This window comes from Clytia hemisphaerica, unplaced genomic scaffold (assembly GCF_902728285.1).
Source record: "Clytia hemisphaerica strain Z4C2 unplaced genomic scaffold, Clytia hemisphaerica genome assembly, whole genome shotgun sequence".
In the NCBI taxonomy this organism is placed as follows: domain Eukaryota; kingdom Metazoa; phylum Cnidaria; class Hydrozoa; order Leptothecata; family Clytiidae; genus Clytia; species Clytia hemisphaerica.
The window spans coordinates 189986-207512 of record NW_027104421.1 but is presented as its reverse complement, the minus strand read 5'-3'; the positions used below and the strand labels follow the sequence as shown (position 1 = coordinate 207512).

The window sequence follows — 17527 nt, the reverse complement described above, 5'->3', positions numbered from 1 at the left end:
ATAATAATCATGAATCTCTAACAGGACCTTAGGCAAAAAATAAGACTGGTATACAAGATTTACATGATGACGTATAGACAAAAAAGCCATATATGACATAAAAAACAACCAAAGTTAACTAAGGCTCACATGTATAGGAGACCCCAATCCATTCTTTTTGCTAAAGAAAGGTGTAGCTTTCAGAATATTGCTTTTAGTTTTCTGATCAGTATCCATTAGCAACAGAAACTAAAGTAGATATGACTACTAATTAAAGTACTCATGTTAATCAAAAACGCCCGGCAACAAAAATGTCCCGCCCGCTTTTATCGGAGCGCAGTAACTTAAGCAAAGGAGCGCCCGCCCTGGCCCGCCGTGAAAAAGTGATACCCTTAGAGAGACTTTATTACAATTTTTTCTCTGGAAATCAAAAAATTTCCTAAAAATCTTGAATTTTCCGACCCTTAGAGAGACTAATTTAAAACTTTCTGATTTTTCTCCTTAAAGAGACTTTGAAAGGTGAAAAAACCGACCCTTACCGTCCGCACATACCCATCATCCATTTTTGCCTAAGTACCCCCCCCCGGCCTATCGTCACTTGAAGGACTGCCAAATGCCTGAGCTAAGAGTGCTACATTTTCACCTCTTTTCAGCTGGAAATACAGTGCCGTTCCCATTAAATATTGTAATCATTCTAGGCAATTTTGGGACAGTTATTTTTGCATTTTTATTTCCAGCTGGAAATGAAGAGCCGTTCCCATAAAATATCTATATTGCTCTAACATTTTTCCTTTTTTATCTCCAGCTGGAAATAGAGAGCCGTTCCCATAAAATATCTATATTGCTCTGACGTTTGCTACATTTATTTTCCTTTTTGATCTCCAGCTGGAAATAAAGAGCCGTTCCTATACATTTGTATATCTCCTCCTGGCAAATGTGAACGGCTATTTTAAGGAAAAGGTCGAAACTTTTTTTTTGAGAGCTGTTCCCGTGCAATTTGTTCCATTTTTCTGGCATATTTTTCTTTTCCAGCTGGAAATTTGGAGCCGTTCCGGACAACCCGATTATGTTCATTTTATAGAAATTTTCTCCTGGCTGGCAAAAAGGAACGGCTTTTTCGTGTTTTGCCTCGGTGGCTGCTTCTGATCAGTGGAGGCTAAAATGCATAGCCCTCAGATGAATTACCTGATGCAAGTTACCCAACTTCACAGTACGATGGGTACTTCAAGGGTTTTGGGCTAAGCAAATATTATGTGAAAATATCTTCAGATAGAAAAAGAGAAAAAATAACAAACTTCTTTCTTGCTTATTGTTGACTCGAACGACTCTTACTACTCAAACAGAAAAACTTCCTATTATGCAGACCAAATTGCATAATAGTGCAGGAAAATGATCTACAAAATATGTAAGCCCCCCTTCTTAAACGACCCCCCCCCTCCTCCTTGCTATCGGCCCTTTTTAATGAAAATTTCTGATCTCACCCCCCTTCTTCACTTGTTTGGAAGGTGTCATCCCGAACTATGAATGGTGTTACCAACCTTCAATTAAAATTTTTGAAGACGAAAATGATCAAATACTGAAAGAGATTCTTATACCACAAACAAGATTAATTATACGAAAAGAATTGTTGTAAATATCATGAAAACTTAGAGAATATCTTAAAATGATAAATACCTGTAGTGATGGCTTTTTCTGAGCAACGTTTCAATAAATAAGCTGGAGCACCTTTTTCTTTGTGATGACTTTAGAAGGAAGAGGCCCAACCTTTTGTCGTCAAAGCATCAACCTAAACAAAAATAAAAAAAGAAGGCTGGCTCAGTCAGTAAGATTTTTGAGCACCAGGAAAATTTAAAAAGCCCAGAAACCCAACCCTGAAAAGATTTTGCAGTGAGAAATTGTTGTTTAATGAACTAAAAATTAAAGAAAATACTTTAGCGCACCTTGTATCTGCCGTTATTCTCTTTGATAGTTAGACAAACTACCTCCTGATGGTGATCTCGTCGCAGGGTGTAAATCTGAAAATAAAAGTAAACAAAAAGAATTTCAAGAACCTTAATACTTTACTTACTAAAAAAGGTTTTGTTACTTAATGCCAACAAAAACCATCTTTGCAAGTATTCCCAAGACCAATTAAAAATGTCTTTGTTTTTGAGTTTGCTTTTTTATTAAAACAATGAGATGAGAAATATTGATTTTACAAATTTTTATATCCTTAATCTTTATAGGGAGAACCACTGCACAGCTAGCTGTTACGAGTATGTTGCAATCAGGAATTCGCATAAAAGTAGAAAAAAATTCGTCGAACGGAGTGTACACATATCGGCTAGTTCGAAACACGGGTCACGGGGCACGGGTCCGGGGCACGGGGCATATGAAATTTGTCAAAGTTCATATGGAATTTTCATTTACCTGTAATAATAGCCATCAATATTTACTTTCTGATAAAAAATTATCAGTTTTGTTGAATAAAAAGATGATTTTCTATACTAACACAAATCTTCGAAGACAAACCATTTTCCCGCCATTTTTGCAAATAAAACGTGGACTCGCGGCTGCAATTTTACTGACTGGCTCGCATAAATAAATCAGTCGGGTTCAAACAAAGTAACTTTTGTATAGAGAAATCAACTTCACAAATCCAGCCTGATCCGACTGTAGGTTAGTAGTTGCACGAAGGAAGTTGACAAGTAAGTGTATCTTTTGAAAGTGTGTGTTTTGATTTCTTCAATACTGGAAATGGAATTCAAAGAACCTCACTAGACTTTCCCAAATCGTACACAAGTTAAATATAGGTAACTGCTTTGTTTTGAATATGTTCTTTACTTTGTGTGGAGTGGAACAAAATAAAACTACTACACTTGACACTCACAATTTTACATTCATTTATATATAACTGTTTGTTTTTCACAACTTTGTAAAGGGAAACTAGCCTTGGCTGGGAGACTTATATTGAAAGAATAGAGAATGTTTTAGAGCTTCTCTAATAGGGAATTAATGGGCTGTTCCATCTTTTTAGTCCATTACCTCCTAGTGGCTTGGCAGGCAGTGGAGGCTTCGTGCAAAATGTTTGGAAAAAGTTGGAAAAATTTAAATAGAAGGAACCAAAAAATCTTTTGAAAAATCACAGAATTCTGATATTTTGCCTCAAAATTTGGTGAAAATTATGAAATTCCAATACCTTTGGCTTACTCTTCTCAATTCTCAACTTCAGAATTTCTTTCCGTATTAACATCTGTGTGTATATGTCTGTCAACCCTCCTGTCCCCGTGTATCCCAGGCTTTATTTACGTTACTTTATGGACGCCAGAGAATACCCAGGGTGTTGGCTGATCCCCTGAGAGGGGCAACTTCTAAAAACGACGTTTTTTTTTAATTACGTAATCTTACGCGTTCAAAAACCAGCCAATGCCAGGGTATTATCTAGTGCTATCAGTAAGCATCAAAAAGCTGATAATACGCAGGGAACGAGGTTGTATGTCTGTATGTCTGTCTGAAAACTTAGGGCATTCTGGAGACTTCAAAAATGATCCAATTTGACTGAAATTTTGCACATTTGATTGATCCTTGGGTGAATATCTGGGGGTATTTTTGTTATTTTTTCAAAATTTTGATTTTTAGGGGGCATGGTCATGAGTTTTAGCCCAAAAACAAGGCTAAAAACTTAGGACAGGCTGGAAACTTAAAAAATGGTCCAATTTGACTGAAGTTTTGCACACTTGATCCTTGGTGAATTCCTGGGGGTGTAAAATATGGATAAACCAAAAAATTTCTCCATCATTATCTTGATCAGAAAATAGACGAAAAAGATAATTAGGACCGGGGGAGGAGGTTGTAATTTTCCATCTAGCAACATCCCCTCATAGCAGCCATTTGTTGATGATGATTATTAGGAGTTGTTGATTATTTTAAATGAGTTGTACAAAGATTGTATTTCAGCATGAAAATAAAATGTCAAATAGTGAAGATCATGAAATGGTAAAAGTTGAGGTCATCATAATCAATGATTCGTCTGGAGAAGATGAAGATTTTGTTATTCAAAAACAGCAACCAGTCAAGGAAGAAGAACTCACTATCACTTCAGTTCAAGGCAGCCAAACTTTGATAAAGATCTTAACTCTGACCAAGAAGAGTCATATGATGAAAGTTCTGAAAATGATGGATACGAAAGTCCAATTGATGATGAATTAATATATTACAAAAACAATCATTTAATTCCGGTCCTTAGACATGGAAAATGCAAATTTACACCTCAAGCTTTAATTGATCTTTTATTGAAAAAGAAATCACGGAGAATCGCTGTAAAAAAGCCTGTTGGGGTCCAGGACAATATGGTCTTCCTGATTGACACCAAAAAATTGAAAAACGCAAAGGATTGGGCTGCTGATGACAACGGCTCCTGGATAAACAATAGTACCAATGGCACTATTGTTTCTCTTGACGAAAACATGGAAATTGTCACCTCAAGAAGAATGCCTAGAACGAAAAAAGATCGTAAATTACAAGAATCTGAATTGCTCATATGCAAAGTATATTACAAAAATAAATCTTCTGATGACTTCCATCGAGATGCGACTGTGATTCAAACACACGATGAAAAACAACTTGGCCTCTTACTTTTGGAGTATTGGTAAGATATTTTTTGTTGTTGCCATTGTGTTTTTCCACTTTGTCAATGCATACTTTTTTGTGTGAAATCACATATGAGGTATTTATAAATTTGAGGCCCAATTCTCAATTTCTGATAATAATGTCTGTTTTCTAATTTTAATGGCAACCCCCCTCAGGAAATTTGGAAACTTCTTAATTTTTCGATTTTTCCCAACTTACCCAGACCTTATTTTTGAAAAAACGAGATTAAAAACTTTGGGGCAGGCTGGAGACTTTCTAAAATTGTCTGATTTGGCTGAAATTTTGCACACTTGATCCATTACTTTTACCTTATTTTGAACAATCTTAATTAATTTTAGGGTTTATTATGAATAAATGTAAATGAATATAACAGATTTTGTTTAAACTCTTTAAACTTGCTTAATTTAGTTCCTGTCAAGTGTTCAATTTGTTTTTTATATTTCTCAATCTAATCTATCAGGTATGAAAACGAAGTGCATCCCTTTGTAATAAAGGCGCATGGCTTAGCAAAAAAAGACAAAAGAGCTTTCATTCCAACAGCTGCCTCAACCCAACAGACGATACAAAAAGCAGTTGATGGCACTGTTCGTGGTCCATCAAGGATCTATGATGATGTATTCGAAATGGTTGGTGGAATGGATGATTTTGAATCCAGAAGTGAACTCCCCCGAAACACCCAACAAATTAAGCGTGCACGCAACTTGGTAAGAGATGTAGCACTATAAAAAAATTTCCTTTCAAATAATTTTTCCTTTAATTTGTGAAAGTGAATGTCACCATTTCACGCTTTTTGACCTTGTGAAACTTCCTGCTCGTAAAACTGTGTACGCCTAAATTAGATTTAACTTGCTAGATCACTTTTAGCTTGACTTGATTTTTAGCCAGTTTGTCACAAAGTATACAAAGGGAGAATGCATACCTTGGACACCCAATATGGACCCCCTTTGAAAATAGTCCATACAGGTCTATATTAGGGGTCCAAGCTATGTATTCTCCCATAAACAAAGAATTTTTTAATTTTGAAATCTGCTAATTCCTTGAATCTTTTTGACAGTTGTGTTCAAAAACGTAATTTCAGAACACATTTACAATGTTATTGTTATAGATTCGACAGCCAAAGGAAAACGATGAAATACAAGAGCTGATAACGTTTGCAGCAGCAAATCCCAAACTCGTTCATAATGTTCAATTTAATCCGCATATCAAATTTGTGGTTTGCTCTGGGGCCACCCTTGGTCACATTAAAGAGATGTGTACTGTCCCAGGTGATCTTTTAAGTGTTCTTCAGATTGATAAAACTTTCAACGTTGGAAAGTTTTACGTTACACCAACATGTTACCAATATGGTAAAGTGATTAGAAGAAAAGATCACAAAACACCATGGATACCTGGTCCTGCATTGTTTCATACCAAAGATGATCAATCAGTGCATCGTTACCTTGCCCAAACAATCATCCAAATAAACCCGGAAGTCAAGAAAATTCTTTTTATATATTATAATGGATCGGGAAAAGGCTATACAGAGAGGCCTCATGACAGAGCTACCTTACGCTAACTTTCTTTACTGTCGCAAGCACGTGGAAGATGATATCAACTTAAAAATGACAGATTTGAGGCTTGATGGTATGGCCAAAAAAATTATTCTGCAGGACATCTTTGGAAATGATCAAACAAAAGTAAGGTCTATTTTAAAACTATTATGTCCATTTAACGGGTCCATGTCTGTCCAAGTTTCTCTTTTCTAGCGCGCTTTGCTATTGGTAATGTCAGCTATAGTTTTCTCACTTCCCAAGAAAGATACATTTACCTGTCTTCCTATACCATACAAATTTAGGCTCATTATTTTGCTATGTTACCTTTTAGGTTAAAGGTCTTGTCGATTCTGAAGATCGTGATGATTTCTACCCCCGAATCCCGAAAGCCTATCATAAATGGTCAGAGCTCACAAGTAGTGATGAATTTGGTGATTACTTTCAAACATATATCATGCACGATATTGCTGACGGAATGTTGGCTGGTGTTCGTAGGACTGCTGGTCTAGGTGAAAACTTTCTATACACAAATGCGATCGAGTCAACCCACAGCAAATACAAGAGCAGAATCTGGCAGAATAAGATGGACCATCAAACGTCAGGAAAGCCCTCATCGTTGTCCTCTTGGACCGAGGCAGCTCGGGAATACATCGACATGACTGCAGAACATTTTCGCAACTTGGAACGTGTAATCATCAACCAAGGTAATACTTTTTTTCATTATTTGTTATTGAATGTTATATGTATTTAGAAACCCTATGTCAATGATAACAGAGCAGAACTGAGCAGGATGCCCATTAATTTTTGAAATAATCATACCAAAGCATTCATATTCACTTGCACCGAATTAATTCAAACAATTTTTAAACATTTTGGGATTTGAATTTAAGATAGATGTGGTTAATTTTATATGCGCCTTCGTCTTCTATATTTGCAAGGAATTGTTTTTGAATGCATGCATGCACTTCATTTTCAGGACCTTATCAACTTACTCCTGCATTCTCAAAGCGGCTCATCGATTACCCCACTTGGGATCAAATGACAAAAAAAGAAAAAGATTCCAAAAAGGCTCAGTTTTGTGGAAAATTCCCTGATTACAGCCCAAACAGCTCTAAAAGAGGTAACTGTACGATAGTTTTCCTTTGGCTTTAATTTTTGCATTCAGAGTAGGCTTTGCATTTTGTTATATATTTTGCCTGTTTTATCCAACTTCGAACATTTTGAGATAGTAAATCATCTTTAGCGTAGAGGCCATGAAACCCTAAGAATGAAATCAAAATTTTAGTCAAATGATAATCATGTAATCTGCTTATTTAAATTTGGCATTTTTGTTTATCTCATTTTGTTCATACACGTTTTAGCTCAACCGATATCAGACACGTCTATCACACGCAATTCTAAAAGTCAACCCAAAAACAAGGAAACGTCAAATGGTGGTAAATATTCTCCAATTATTATTTCGCAGTTTCAATTTAACTATATGTTTTGTCGAAACAAAAGAAGTGGGTTTCAGTTTCTAATCTCAGGGGTCTGAGATCTTTAAACAATTTCAGGGGTCTATCTGTTTCTTCTCTTATTTTCCTAAGGAAGTTTGCCAAGAATTTAAGAGGGGTCTTGTTTGATAAGGGGTTTCCATAGGGATCTTTAAAAATTTCTTTATTTTTTACTACATCTTGAGCCCTTTGAGATTTTAGGTTTTGGTTGAGTTTTCTGAAGAATCTATCAGAAATTTGATATACAAATGATTTAATCAACTTACTCATTTCTTTAGATTCTTGTCAACCTTCGACGTCAGGGTTGCAAAGATATCAGATATGGTCATCAGATGAAGATGAAACCACACTTCTGGATGAAACTCCACTTCGAAATAATGAAATCGTACTTGATGAAACCACACGTTCATTTCCACACGACGCAACTCTCAGCTTATTTCCGCACGAGTTTCCAGAGTTTGATGTCTCTGGTCTTCCCGGCCATCTCTCCATCGATTGGAATGGTGCAAAATACTACCTTGATAATTTTTTCACTTCTGTCGAGAAATCAAGCCTCCTTCAAAACTCCTTCTTCTTAAAGTCAAGAAGCATAGCAGATAACGTCCATCGGGTGTCAGTCCAACAAAATCGGAATATAATTTGTGATTGTGCACGATACAAGACTACACAAGGTATGACTACTATCCTTCCAAATTCATAGTTTCTTCTCCCCCTTTCGGCTGTGAGTTTTTTATAAGGAATTATATTTTCTCCATTTTCTGGTAGGGGTGAAGGGGCTAAAAAGTTTTTTACTAACCCTGGAGGAAACTGCACCCAGGTGCCTAATCAACAGCACTCCCCGTTCCTTAATTTTTCGATTTTTGAAGCTCACCCTCCACTCTATCAACCAACTCTGTATTTTATAAAAAACCACCCATTTCAATTTGTTATTAACACTAGCGTGTTTATGATTTACTCCACAGTTCGCTGTACAATGAATTGATTTTCGGGTATGTGTTGTATAAAATTTAATTTACTCTCTAGGAATCTGTGCACATTCCATTACCATCGCGTACCATTTGGGTATTCTTGAGCACCATCTAACCAAATGGATCCCTACTTTTGAGAATGTTTTGCAACAAGTCCAACCGGAGAATGCAGGAAAGAAGAAAAATCAAAAGCCAAGGAAACGCAAAAAAGCTATAGAAAGAAGTACCGAAGGTTACGAGGACAAGCGACCAGCCAGGCAAGTTATTGAAGACAACAACAAATTCCACTTGGTATACATTAACCAAACGCGTTCAACGACATGTCAGGGTTGTGTCACAAAAAGTATCGTGAAACCGAGCGCGGCAAATTACCCCGTCCACCAAATGACATGATTTTGGGCATTAAAATACATCGTGTGTACCAAATCAAAGGCACTAGTCAATTGAGAGTGTCTAAAGGTAAAGAAAATTGTTATTTTCACTTAAGAAAAAAATGCATCGAACAGGAATTCCCGGATAAAGTGCTTACACTGCAGAACGTTGTGATAGATTCAAAAGTCTCGCCACCAAAACTTGCTCACAAACTCAAGTTGAGAGAGGAGTTTGATTTGATTATAGAATAGTTTATTTTATATGTTTTATGAAGTTATTCTACGCTACACCATGTAGCCTTAAAACCTTTTTTAAACATCCTTAATCTTTATACTTCTTCAATGTTTGCAGCTTCCTAAGCTACCAGTGTTTTTCCCGTCCAAATCACCATTAATTTTATTATTTCTTGGGTTCCTAACATATTCAGTTTTTTTCGAATATTCTTGCCCGCAAGATAACTCTTTCGTTATTTTTTTCTTTAGTTTACTTTTTCGATTTATATTACTAAAGTAGGCTTTGCTGCAAGAGGCAATTGTTTTTATTGTATATATGTACTGGTACATAAAGAGTATCTAGTTAATTTTTCGAAAATTTTCCAGAATTTTATTCCAACCCCCCGCTTAAATTTTTGGGAAATTTTTTGAAAGCTCCTTTTTTGTCCTAATTCAGCTGTATTAGCTCCTTTTCAAAAAATTTCCACCCAGGACATTTTTATTCCAACCCCCCCCCCCCCCGCTTATTAAGTTTTGAGATTTTTTCAACCCCCCCGCTTATTCCAACCCCCCGGCTATTAGGTACCCGAGAGTACATAAAAGAGTATCTAGTTTTTAAAAGAGTATCTAGTTTTTATCTAAAAAAGATAATTTTTCCCTATCTTTTGTTATTTTTTTAGCTCACTTTTTGATTGACATTACTTTTTAAGTAGGCTTTGCTGCAAGAGGCAGGCAATTGTTTTTATTGTTTATATGGTACATAAAAGAGTATATCTAGTTTTTGATTAATAATTATTATATTATTAAAAAGGACAACTTATTTATTATAACCCATTACATTGTTTAAAGGGTAGTCGCCAAACATCCTCGATTGTGGCTTGTTTCTAAAAAATAAATAGAAGAGCTGTTCAGTTTTATGCAAAAATTTTGAAAAATTAGATCAATTTCATTAGTATAGGAAAAAGTCTGGCAGGCGAGAGCCTTGAGCGTTCATCGGTGGCCCTTAAATTTTCAATCTGGCGACACTTAAACATTTTTTCTTATCACATGATGTTATATCGTAACCTATTTCGCATAAAAAAGAAAAACATTTTCATCATTTTATTATTTATTTTTAACATGTTGTATTTTTTTAGAAAAAAGATTATTTGATAGGTTATAACTACCTTTTCTATTTTGTTATGCTTGAAAGAAAAATATTTTAACATACGATTGATGTCGTTTTTCCGTTTGATAGTTGTGTGGCTGAGTTTAAACTTTACAGGTATGCTTTTCATTTGTGAATACGCTTTACCGAGCTTAGATGAGCTCGTCCATTTTATTTAAAGTAACTAATTTAGAATAAATTTAAAATAAGCTTGTGTCGTACCCTTACGAAAGGACTTAATTAATTTAAGGTATTTTGGCTTTAATCGAAAGTTATTGCTTTGATTCTTATTAGGCCGGTGCTTGCAAGAAAAATAAATATGTACATCTTCTTCGCCATCCATTGTTTACTTTGTAAGAACTAATTACCGTAAAATTTTTTTCAGCATCTGGAAGGTTTACATTACATTACGGAATTTATCGAGACCGCGTCAAGAATTTTGCAGCGGGAAGTCTGGTAACCCAGTCCTCGTTTTCGGGGATTGACGGGTCCAACCGAAATATTTTTAGTGGGGTGCAGCACATCATAGGCTGACTATCATGCCTTTCCGGTGGGAAATTGGCCCGCTCTCCTTTAGAGTTTTAGCGTGGGCGGCCGCCAATCCGCCATCGGAATATCAGATAAGTAGTAGAGGAAAGGAGAATTTCGGGCGGCCATTGGATGAAAGCCGCGCGCATTTGGTTAGTCGTCGGTCTTTGAAATTGATATATCTTCGTTCGTTTTAATTTTTTCTGGTCTGCAGTTTACATGCCCCGCACCCCGTGCCCCGTAACCCGTGCCCCGTGCCCCGTGCCCCGTGACCCGGACCCGTGACCCGTGACCCGTGTTTCGAACTAGCCGGTACACATATCCTAACACTTAGGTTAAAACATAAAAGAAGTCAGTCTTACATCAGCTTGTGTTTGCTTTGTTTGAGTCGTTATGTTTGTCTTGTATTTTGGCATCATGTCTTCGACTGTTTTTGGCCTTTTGTCAAACGGTGTGGAGCAGTGCTTACACATTTTGCATCCAGGTGGGGAGCCTTTTTGACAGGACTTACATTTCTAAAAAATAAAATATAATTAATGAAATGTATGAATGTAATCAAAAGTACTCATAAAATAAATTCTGAACTACCGGCCCGGAACGCCACAAAAAAGTTTCTCTCTTTAAAAGTAATTTTCTCGAAATCTAAAAATTTTAAAAGAACCATTCCTATTTTATTGGAAAGAAGAAAGATAAACTTAAATTTTGAAGGGTCATTTATTGAATTCGATTCATTAGATCAAAAGTTATGCTCAATTGAATAAAAAAGTTACTTTCGGAAAGTGCTCAAAATTAAACAGAAGCATAATTACATGATATAATATCAGTATTTTCGGTTCAGTCATTAAAAATGATAATTAGCTGTCTAAATGAAGGTTGAATTTCAATGAAAGGAAGAAAATTCGTCGAAAAAGGCCAAAAAATCTAGTAGAATTCATAAAAATACATCAAATATGGGTTTCGAGGTAGATCCAGCCTTACATAGACTTTATCCAGTCTAGAACCAAAAATCTCAGGAAAATTTCGGTAAAACTATACTTAATTAATTTTGATGAGGATTTTAAACCTTTTCGACCCTTCAGTTTCAAAATTTATCTGTTTGGTTAATGAAAAATGCTCTTAATCATGTAAAAGCTATTGCGATTGCCAAATTTAGAGTAAAAATCTTCCCTACTCTTCGTTTACCTTCAGAACAGGACCACTGCTTAATTTTTTGCTCTTCCCGTCTTCTTTTTTTCTTTGTCTTTGCCAGGTGAAGTCTCGTGTGCCTCATTATCATCTAAAATTGAGAATAAAAATTTCAGATAATTAAGTCCATTAGTTTAAAGTTGATTTCTACTACTTTCCTGTATTATGTTATTCTACCTGTTTTTATTCTTCGGTGCTTTGGTCATATTCTTTTACATTAAAACTACTTACATAAGATTCATCTAATAGAACTCACCTATATTTTAATTTCAAATTACAACAATGTGATAAGATATACAGTCAGTCACATAGCGCCGTTGGTTTGTTCAATCAGTCGTAAGTAAATTTAGTCATAGTCAACCAATGTTATGTAAAGAGTTTGAGTGTGAAAGGATTATCACATTATAGTCTATCCGTTGTTGTCAGAGTAAAATCAAGCATCACATTAAGTGCTCCATTATTGTCTGTTGTGTTCTAAAATATCATAAATAATCATAAGAATCACGAAATTTAATTCAAAAGTATTAATTTTACAAGTGCTGATAAAGAAGAACTGTTTAAGAAATAGTTACCAAACGTTTGTCCATTTCTAAGTGATTCTGCCATTATTACTTTACTTTTCACGAGCCCCCTCGGGTAGATATGTTTTATTATGATAATTAATATGATATGATAATTAACTAAAAATAAAAGTGAGCGGTTAACACCTCAAAATACACGCTTTTTTTATAAGAATGGTCTTAACTTATTGGCGAAAGTCATTCTAGAACATTCTTACGGTATTCTTAAGTTAGGATCCAAATTCAACCTAGATTTAACATGTAGTACATACCTGAAGCGAACATTGGCATTTTTGTGAAAGTATCGAGCCTTACTGGGGTGGGGGATGGTTGGCAATTTACAGTTAAAATACTCTAAAAGTGATATTCCAAGGTTCAGTTTCCGAACTCCACGATGGTGATATTCTTAGCATATTCTTAATTTTTTGGCCAATTTCATCATAAATATTCTTAATAAGAATCTTATAGAGTATATTTTTATAAAGGAAAAAAGCGTGTAGACTTCAGATCTTTTCTCATGAAGGATGGTCATCTTTTTTGTCAAGGAATCTTTTTTGTCAAGGACTCTTCTTAATGGGGTCTCAAAGGTATTTTTAATAGGTGGGATACCTCTTAAGTAGTCTTTTCCCTTACAAAGTAGTAACAATATTTATCAGCATCTAACAGAATCTTGAATTTTTTCAAAGTCAGTCTTATAATTTGATTTTTAATAAAATATTAAAGCCGATTAGCACTAGCAGGGAAGCTAGTAAATCCTCGCAAAAAAGATTGCATGATGTTTAGGGATCATAAAAATCCCATTCATTTAAATGAGCTCGAATGCATCCAGAAAATCTTTTAATGTCAAGATTGAAATTAGTGATCTATTCTAATTAAAAGATTTTGTCAGTCCTGGCAGATAAGAAAAGATAACTCACAGAAATCAATCGCCTGGTAATTTGTACCTGTTCTGGAAGTTGTTTTTTTTACCTCGAAGGTGGAAAAAGGAACTGTTCTGAAGTCAAAATTTATTCTCTCAAAAACGAGGAACTGTTCTTCTAAATAATTATAAAAAAGTCCTGCCACCGACCAAATAAGAACATTTGCAAATTTAGGGTCAGTGGCTGCTTCTGGGAACTGACTAGGTAAATGAAGCCTTTTTATCATTTTAGCCAAAAATAGAGATTATTATATGGAGGACGGCCTGTAATGATAAAAAAATCGATGAATGTTTTCGTCAAATCGAAGCATTTTTTTTTCTTAATTTTAGCATTAACATAGCTACTGTTTAAGATGTTAATTGTTTAGAGTCCTCCACTGTTAAAAGAAGATATTTCTTATAATAAAGCAAAATTTAGAAAACTGTTAAAAGTCAAATGTTATTCTAAATATAGGAAATAAGAATTTTTTTATAAGGAACACGTTTATAAGGAATTCGAGGCTGAAAATGGTCCAAAAAATAAGGAATTGTTAAGGAACTGCTCAGGCTGAGAATAAGAAAACAAGTTTTAAGGAATCCAACTTTTGCGAATCAATAGCAGCTATGTAAATAAGGACCTTGATAAGGAACTTTGAGGCTGAAATTCTCTGTAAAAATGAGGAACTCCAGGCTCAGAGCAAAGTTAAGGTTCCTTATAAAAAAAAACGTGTATTCATTTTCTTGAAGTGGTAATGAATCCATCATATTTCATAAAAAGACTTCCCCCAGCCAATACTATAAATAGTGTTGAAATTAAGAAAGTTTTCAAACAAACTTTTATTCACCTATTTTGATCAAATCTTTTAATCAATATAATTCTAAGGTGGCGAAAAAGTAGTGAAAAAAACTTTGGGGGTGGGGTGTGTATTTCTCACTCTTCAAGCAAGTACAGGATACTATTTGGGTACTTTTACACAGAATTTTGATGTTTTATCTTTTATCCAAAACAATTCTGGGAGAATTTGATATAAGGTTATTTTTTCAGAGGAACACAATGCGAAAAGAGAAATTTAGCATTTGACCCAAATTTCCCAACTTTCCAAACAAGTTTCACCAAATTTTCCAGGACTTTTGACAAGAAGTTCTTTACACTTTTCTGGTCATTTCCCATGTATATCAGTTTCAAAAGTGAAAGAATCTCTCATTTCATAGTAAAAATTTTAAGTGGCTTTGGGTCAACCTGGATAGCTTTGATTTGTAAAATCGATACTTTATTTCAAAATATTTGTATACATCATAAAAGGTTCATTAAAAAGTAATCTTCATTTACTGTAATTAGAGTTTGCTTCTACTTTAGCTATTTGCACAAATTAAATGCCAATAAGAGGCAATCATTGCTATTCAAAAAATTAATAGGCTTTGCATATACACAAGCCAAGCAAAACATACCAACCACTTTGTCACTGGACTCAACCCCATCAAATCATCAGGGAGCAAAGCTCAGTAAGAAGTAGACTCTAGTGTACAGTAAAGTTTGCATTTAGAAAAATCTATTTTCTGCCAGACATACAGGTCTTTTCAGCAAGGTTTCAAACCACGCTGCTGCATTGGCAATGAATTCTGACTTGAAAAATGTGGGTACAGTTCCCTGGAAAGGGTCTTATTATTTTTACAATAACATTTGTTATCTCACAAGAGTTGCATTTTTACTTTCAAAATTAATTTGATCTAGTACAAAAAGTACAGGAAAACACAGACATTATTTTTTCTTTGAGAAATGTGGTGGAGCAAGTTTACTATGCCTGCCACAATAGGCTTTTTTATATTTAAATGTCTCAACCAGACACTACTAATCGAAAAATTCAATTATGGAAGTAATCCGAAAGCAGCCATCGAGGCCAAATGATGGAAAAGCCGTTCCGGAGACCCCCCTCAGCTGGAAATGGCCTAGGTAATTCATAATAAGCGAATGTAATTAAAAATATAAAAATTCAATAACCTTGGGAGTCTTTTACTATTGAGTAGCGAAAAAATGGACATTAAAATGGGTGAAAAATCTTTTTAGTCTGATTTTTTTTCTTACTCACTTTAGTCAGTAGTTTCAATTCTACGTGATTCTATGGTGAAAAAAAACATTTATTAAGTTTCAAAATCTCAAATTTTTTTTAAAATGTCCCATACAAAAAGCAAATTTGGCGAAAAATCCTGAATTACCCCAAAACGTTAACGTTTGTCTTTTAAAGCCATTTATCCCATATGCATAAACATATTAAAAAGTACTACTTATTTCTTTACACCACTTCACATAAAGTCATACAGTACAGAGGCACATTAAATATAATTGTTACGTACAGGAAACCAAACCTCAACCACGCAGTAAATTCTGCCCCAAAACTTATTCCTACCACTTATGAATGTAAATTATGAATAAAATTTTACTTCAACTTATGCCAGATTAGGTAATCAAAATAAAAAATGACACATATATATGGTTGTATAATGTTGCTGTAATAATAGCTTCAAAATTTAGATTTTCCCAAAATCGTCCCTTAGGTACTTAACGCAGAATGTCCTGTACGTAATGCAAAATGTCCCGTACGTAAATGCAAAATGTCCCGTACGTAACGCGATATCTCCTGAACCGCTTACAAAAACGTTCTGTTCTTCATAAACGACACCCTCTAGGAACAAAAAAACATTAGTTTAAAACCATCTTAGTAACCCCTGTGGTTCAAACCATGTTTTTATCCATTTTTTCGCTACTTTACATAATATTTGATGACTTTTTATTGACACTGTTTGATTATGTTTGATTACACATTGAGATTATTATTGATTTCCATTTATTTTTTGACAACCATTCAATAACAGAATAACAGTTTCATTATCATTATATTATTGATATCACTTTTTTATATTGATAACAAATCGACAACCAATATTCAGTTACCTTTGATTATATTTTTATTTCCTTCTTCTCTTATAAAAACCGCCTCTCAAATAAATGCTAGGGACGTCTGAACGATACCGTGAGTGGCCCTAAATCGGACAGCCCTGCCTAAATGCCGATGGGATCTTTCAAAGATACAAACTAAAATAAAAACAAATCTTTCAATGTGACGCAATGAAGGTACCAAAGTGGTAAGTAAACTGAGAGATTTGATACACTGAACCAATTGAACCAAATAACAATAATTGCTTGTTATACAAATCATAATTTTTTGTTACAAAATTGTTGACGTTTTGAACAAGAGCAACAGATTCAGAATAATAGAGGTAATGATTTTTCCAATTCACACCTTTTTGATAACATTAATTGACATCTTATTAGATGTTTTGTTTCGAGAGTTCGTGCAATAGTTTTTATTGTTCAACTTGGAGAGGGAATGTTAAACATAGAATTTCTTTCATAGCCGTTATTTGGGAGTTTGGTTTAGGCAGGGAATGTTGGATTTAGGACCACTCACGGTAGTAGGTCAAATTGAAAAGAGTTTTTGTACAATGAGGTAGCCCTTTCGATTTACTTTTTACTTCAAAACGTATATGATTGGATAAAAAGTCATCAGTCTCTTATTCTAGCATCAAAAAAGTCTATCGAAAGAAAGTTCTAAGTTATTAAACGGAAGTAATAACAATCAAATATGATTGACAATTTTGAAGAATTATATATATAAGACAGCGGTATGAATCAATAGTAGTCAGACACAATCTGAAAACAATTGAATGGGAGTCAAACCTTTTCCTAAATCACGATGTCATGTATGTTGCCAGGATGCATGGTTGATGGTCTCTTAAGCTGAAAAACCGGATAAGGAACGGTCCAGAAAGTGTATGTATGTTTCTTCATAAATTCACATTCAACTTTACAATACTGTACCCCATTTTCCAAGAATTATCAAGATCACAAGTCAAGGGCAGCGAAGTAAAGTACACACTAAAAACGAAGTAATACACATTTTAGGATAACCATTATAATCGATGAAAATAAACTTTTTCGGTATATAATAAAATACATAGTGCGTTT

At 34.6% G+C, this 17527-nt stretch overlaps 1 protein-coding gene across 1 annotated transcript in view; it reads left to right on the top strand.

The window, feature by feature from the left end:
- The window catches only part of LOC136820351 (NADH-quinone oxidoreductase subunit B-like), a 201439-nt gene that overhangs the window by 27805 nt on the left and 156107 nt on the right, over positions 1-17527 (top strand). The window lies entirely within an intron of this gene.